The sequence below is a fragment of the Elephantulus edwardii genome, unplaced genomic scaffold (genome assembly GCF_000299155.1).
Source record: "Elephantulus edwardii isolate Elephantulus edwardi_28Jun2011 unplaced genomic scaffold, EleEdw1.0 scaffold00184, whole genome shotgun sequence".
NCBI classification, from domain to species: Eukaryota; Metazoa; Chordata; class Mammalia; order Macroscelidea; family Macroscelididae; genus Elephantulus; species Elephantulus edwardii.
Genome location: NW_006399934.1, coordinates 4,364,395 through 4,371,273, shown reverse-complemented (window position 1 = coordinate 4,371,273; position 6,879 = coordinate 4,364,395). Strand labels below are relative to the sequence as shown.

The window sequence follows — 6,879 nt, the reverse complement described above, 5'->3', positions numbered from 1 at the left end:
GTCCTTCCTCGGTGACCTTGTTGTTGTTGTTTAATGTCGAATCGTAGACAACTCATAGCGACCTTATGAACGAACAGCCTGAGAACTGTTGGTACATAGAGTTTCCGGAGGCAAGCCATTTCGGAAGTGGATGCCGCTCCTGCTTCCAGTCGGTGACCTTACAGTCAACAATTTCATTTTCCTTGGATCCAAAATCAGCCATTATTAGGTGCCATCAACTCGACCATAACTCATAGTGACCCTAAGAAGAACAGATGTGAACCAAACAAGAAATCAAAAGATATATTGCATTAGGGAAATCTGCTCTCAAGGACCTTTCCAAAGTGCTAAAGACCAAGGATATCAGTTAAAAGACTAAGGTGTGCCTGATCCAAGTCATGGTATTTTCAATTGCTTTTTATGCTTCTGAAAGTTGCACTATGAAGAATGACAGAAAAAGAATAGAAGTGTTTGGATTGTGGTGTTAGATAAAGGTATTGAATATCCCATAGACTTCCAAGAATAAACACATTTGTCATGGAGGAAGTGCAACCAAGATGCTCTTTAGGGACAAGGATGATAAAACGTCTCACATGAAGAAGAGGGCCAATCCTTGGAAAAAGGCATCATGCTGTGAAATGTGAAGAGTCAGAGAAAGACCCCCAACGAGACTGACATAACGATTTTAACAACGGGCTTGAGTGTGTCAGAGATGAGGATGGGACAAGATAAGGCAAGGTTCACATCTGTTGTTTATAGCATTGCTATGAGTCATGACCATCTCAATGGCACCTACCAACAACATTCAGCCATCTCAGAGCTTTAGTTGCCTGCTCAAGCATTTTGTTATTGACATTGCTATGTGCCACCAAGTTGCCCACGACCCATAGTGACGCTATGTACAACAGCTCTCAAATCTGCCCTATCCTGAGCCAGTCCCACTGACTCCAACACACCTAACCCCATTGCGCCCAGTTACCATGTCAATCCATCTCATACAGGCTCTTCCTCTTCTGCACTGACCCTCTATCCTTCCAAGCATGATGTCCTTCTCCAAGGACTGATTTCTCTTGTCCATGTGTCCAAAGTATGTGAAGCAGAGCTTCAAAATCCTTGACAGCCGAATTCACCTGTGCAATTTTCTTTTGATTTTCAATCTATTTGTGTAAAAGATTATTTGGGAGGCTGGACTTTATGAGGAGGAATGTGGCATCAGGATTGGGAGAAAAAACTCATCAAAAAGCTGCATTGTGAAACTGACACAACCTAAACTGAGGAGGACTGGAAGATTTTGCTGAAGAAGGTCAAGGACTGCAGTCTCCAATGTGAATTGAAGCTCAACATTAAAAAGAAAAAAAACCCAACCAATAAATTCTCACCACTGAGCCAATTGGCAGCATCATAATAGAAGAAAAAGAGATTGAGATTATTAACAATTTTAGCTTGCTCAGTTCCACAATCAACACTCTTGGCTCCAGCAGTCCAGAAATCAAAAGACAAATGGCATTAGGTAAATCTGTCAAGGACTTCTCTAGAGTGCTAAACAGCAACAAAGTCAGTCTAGAGACTAAGGTGTGCCTGATCCAGTCCATGTTCTTTGCAATTACTTGCTATGCATCAGAAAGCTAGAAATGACTAAGAATGACAAAAGAAGAATTGATGCCTTTGAATTGTGGTGCTGGAGAAGAGTATTGGACATCCCATGGGCTGCCAACAGAACAAATAGGCCTGTCCTACAGAAGATAAAACCAAGTTGCTCAGTAGGGGCAAGGATTGCCAACTTTGGGCATGTTGCCAGAAGGGATAAGTCTTGGTGGAGGATATCATGCTTGGGAGAGTGGAGGGACAAAACAGAACTGGAAGGCCTTGGATGAGATGGATTGACACAATAACAGGTTATGGGGGCAAGTGTATCGAAGAAGGTGAGATTGGCTCAGAAGAGGACAGGGTTCAGAGCTATCTATTATGCACAGGGTCACTATGAGTTGCAAGTGTCTCAACAGCACATTAACAACAATGACATGCTATATCTGAGATAAAAGAAGGAATCCCAAAAAGAAGGGATAAATATATTAGTGTATTTAAATGAACATTAACTATAGAAAAAATATAAATTTAAGTTGAAAATTTAAAAGCCAGTATTTAAGTTGTAAGGAATAAACAAATTCAATGGAAATCTATATTCCTTTTTTTTAAGTTTACATAATTTATTCACATTTTTTAAAAGACATTGTACTACAGTCTCAGAGGTGCACGGTTCAAATCCACCAGATGCTCTGCTGGAGAAGGAGGAACAATCTCCTCCTGTACCAGTCAAATCTGATTTGACGGTACACACAAAAAATAATGAAATAAAAATAAATTTTAAAAAAAAGACATTGTAAACAAGAATAAGGTACTTCTGACAGTAGCCTATGGAGATTTTGAAAATATATATCCTTTAATATAGAATAGGTATCAAGGGAGCATTTTAAATGCAATTCTTTTCAATATCTCATAAGTCCATTTTCAGAAACGTTTTAATACGGGATTATCTTTGTTTTAAAAGAAACAAACAAAACAAAAACTCTGAAATCATGAATGTGAGTTAAGAGAATGTGAGTTAATCATGAATGTGAGTAAAGAAACAAACAAAACAAAAACTCTGAGATCATGAATGTGAGTTAAGAGAATGTGAGTTAATCATGAATGTGAGTTAAGAGAATGTGGCATGGAAGGGAAAAATACTCTAGACTGGCTACAAGGGTGTGTAGAGAAGAGAGCTTTGGGAGTAGATAGTGAAGGAAGACACAGCGTTAACCCAAATCAATAAATTGTAAGCCACATGTAAATATGCAAAGCATATGAACTAGAAATTTCCAGGTCAACTGCAAATTGGACTGTGTAATCCACATATATTTGAGAAGAATTCCCGAGCCAGGAAAATATGGATTGGAATAAAGATGTGGGCAGTGTACACAAACATAGCAAAAATAGTAAGATAGTATTGAAGATAGATCACTCCAGGGATCCAGGACAGAACAGCAACTAGTGATCCGATATTGATAGTAGTTCCAAGAGACATGTTTCTTCACCTGCCTGATAGCCATGGTTGTCTCCTTCCGGGTGCAGAAAAGCTGACGCTTGGTGTGATCCTTGGGTCTCGATTTTGTCATTTGTGTAGGAAGGTCCAGGTCTGGGATCCTAGCTTCTTCTAAAAATTCTGATTGAGTTACTTCTCCTCTCTGGGTGGCTGTTTCTTCATCTCGCCGTTGTCTCCCCCAGCGGCTGAGCACTGACGCTTTGTCTCCTGGTGGACTGCTGAGAGCTTCCCTCTGCCAGAAATCTATATTCTTGATCTCTCTCCATAAGTGGTGCTAAAGATACAGATTTCTTTATATTCTGATCAAAATTTTTCAAAATAAATTTCTTGCTCAGCATATGGTCCTTTGCTTGCTCTGCACATTTCAGTATAGGCATTGAAAAGACTGTTCTGTGGGTCTCTATATATTAAACGTCCAATTTGTTGCTGGACTCCTCAGTAACCCAGATGTCATGGTGGTGGTGGTGGTGGGTGCCATCGAGCTGAGTATAGCACACAATGACCCTATGAACAGCCAACCTGAACTCTGCCCTATCATGTGTCATACTAGAGCATATTGCTGACATCACCACATCAAACCAATTCATTGGGGTCTTCTTCTCTTTTGCTGACCCTCCATCTTTCCAAACATGATGTCCCTTTCCAAGGACTATGGTGTTTTCATGGCTCAATTTATGCCAACCCCCATGTGCACAAAACAGACTGCTTTTAAGGGTTTTCAAAGTAGAAATTGTACTTCCTGGAGACTCCACAGTTTTCACTATTGGGGAATTTTCCACATTAAGAATTAAGCAAAATATAAAATTTAAAAAAGAAAAATACTATATTCATGTTGTTGGTGGTGGTGTGTGCCATCAAGTTATCTGCAACTCAATAATTCTGAACCCTGCCCTATCCTGAGCCAAATTCCATTGTCTCCATCAGACTTAATACCATTTTTCCAGTCACTAAGTCAATCCTTCTCCTGAGTTTTCCTCTCTTGCACTGTCCCTCCACCCTTCCAAGCATAATTTCCCTCTCCCTCCTGGCCATGTGCCTGAAGTATGTGAGATGGAGTTTCAAAATCCTTGCCTCCAGGGAGCAGCATGGTTTCTCCCTCTCTAGGACATATCTGTTCTTCTGGCATTCCACAGTATGCTCAATACTCTTTTCCAGCACCACAGCTCAAAGACATCAATCCTTCTATTTTCCTTAGTGGTTGTCCAGCTCTCTGATGCTTAGCAAGTAATTGAGAAGCCCATAGCCTGAATCAGGTGCACTTTAATCTTCAAACTGACATCATTATTGTTCAGTACTCTGCAGAGGTCCCTGACAGCAGATTTTCCCAATGAAATTCCTCTTTCTATTTCCTGACTGCTGGTACCAAGAGTGTTGATTGTGAAGGCAAGCAAGCTGAAGCTGTTAACAATCTCAGTCTCTTCATCATCTATCATGATGCGGCCAATTCCCTGAGATAATTTCTAAATCTTAAACTTTCAGATAACATTATTCCCTAAAGTCTTTTTAAAATCAAACAATCACTTCAACTTATTGCTGTTGATTCAGGATTGACTCAGAGCTGACCTTCCAGACGTTTCAGAGGCTGTAAATCATATGGGAGGAGACTGCTCTTCTTTCTCTCTTGGACAGCTGGTGGATTTCAACTGCTTGCCTTTGGTTTGACAGCACAATGCCTCTCTGAGTAGGACACAAGAGCTACTGAAAAGTATTATTGTTATTAGGTCCCATCAAATCAACTACAACTCATACTAACATTATGAACAGTGGATCTGAACCTTGCCCTATCCGGTGCCATACTCATCATCTCCAATATACTTGAGATCATTGGTACAGACACTGTATCAATCCATCTTGGTGAGGATGTTCCTCTCTTTAGCTGACCCTCCACCTTTTCAAGCATGGTGTCATTTTTCCAAAGACTGGTCCCTTCTAACAACATGCCCAAAATATGTGAGATGAAGCTTTACTATCCTTGCAAGGAGCACCCTGGTCGTACTTTCTCCAAGACATATTTGCTTGTTCTTTTGACAGTCCATGGGATAGTCAGTAAAGCATCAATTCTTCTCATTTAGCTTAATTAGCAAAGAATTTCTGTCTTGAAAAGAGTATTATGCTCTTTTCTAGATATCTGTGGAATCAAATTGATAAAGGCAGCTTGAAAGGTTAGACAGGAAGTTAACAGGGAAGCAAGTTTATAGTTTATATCATGAGGAAGGAATAAACAAAAAAAAGGGTAAAAATGGCTGCACAACTTAGGAAATGTAATCAATGACATTCAATTGTACATAAAGAAGTTGTTGGATTGATGTATGTTTTTACTGTGTATACTTTCAACAACAAAAACAAATTGTTTTAATAAAGAATGTATTCAAATGAAGGATACTGTGAAACACAATGTATACAGACTTTGTTAACAAACCAATATAAAATAAAAACTTATTTTTTTAACTTATAAAAAAATTAAATGTATTCATGAAGTGATGGCACCAGATATTTTTTAATATAAAAATATCATGGAGAGATCCACAAATCCTGGAGTATAGGGATTAAATTTTTCAATTGGATTCAAAGGGATACTGGGGAAGAATGCTTAACATAAATCCTAGTGGATATGGAAGTAACATAAATGCTAGTGGATATGGAATGATTCCTTTAAATAGTCATTAGTCAAAATCTCTGTCCTCCTTAGAAGTATATTCACATATTTACTTCATGTAACAGCCATATTTATAGTAATACTAAGAAAGCCTGCTCAGACAAAAGAGGCAGCTCCCAGTCAATCTTGGTAAAATGTTGTTGTTGTTATGTGCCATCGAGTTATTTCCAACTCATAGCGACCCTATGCACAACAGCCCTAAACCCTGCTCTATCCTGCGCCAACCGCACTGCCTCTGACACACCCATCCCGATTACCCCAGTCACTGAATCGATCCATCTCATAGAGGGTCCCCACGACCCCTTCTAAACCCAGCCTGGACTTCCGGCAGTTCTCTGCTGATGTACTGTTCTAATCGTTTTTGGATGATCTTCAGCAGAATCTTGCTTGCATGTGAAATCAATGACACTGTTCTGTAGTTTCCACACTCAGTTGGGTCACCTTTCTTTGGAATGGGAACAAATATAGATCTCTTCCAGTCAGTTGGCCAAGTGGTTGTTCTCCAGATTTCTTGGCACAACTTGGTGAGCACATCCAGGGCAACATCTGTTATCTGAAATACTTCAATTGGTATACCATCTATTCCTGGGGCCTTATTTTTTGCAACTTCCTTCAAAGCAGCTTGAACTTCTTCCTTCATCACCATAGGCTCTTGCTCATATGTTATTTCTTTAAATTCCTCTGTATCTGCCAATTCCTTTCTATATAATGACTCCGTATATTCCTTCCATCTTCTTTTAATACTTCCTGGATCATTTAATATTCTGCCCAAAGCATCCTTGATTACAGCGACTCTAGGTTTGAATTTGTTCTTCAGTTCCTTGAGCTTAAGAAATGCTGAGCGAGTTCGGCCCTTTTGATTTTCTGACTCTAGCTCCTCGCACATTTCATTGTAGTATTTTGCTTTGTAAAATGTAGTGAACTATATTAGGCAGTTAAAGTCAGTTGTGTTTGCTTTTGATATGGAGAGTGACATTTCGGTTTACTAGTTTATAGGTCTCACACATGGCATATACTTTATTTTAATAGACATGGTGAATACAAATTTATTTGCCAAGTTATATTGCAAAAGTGTTGCACGGATGGGCTAGTTATAAAAGTTATTCCCAGGAGAGTTCAGAATGTACTGTACAGTTGGGGTGGGCAGGAAAAAAAATGCTAA

General features: G+C 39.4%; 1 pseudogene; it reads right to left on the bottom strand.

The window, feature by feature from the left end:
- Positions 1-2,842: 2,842 nt before the first annotated feature.
- Positions 2,843-3,068, bottom strand: LOC102843998 (annotated as a pseudogene).
- Positions 3,069-6,879: the final 3,811 nt, after the last annotated feature.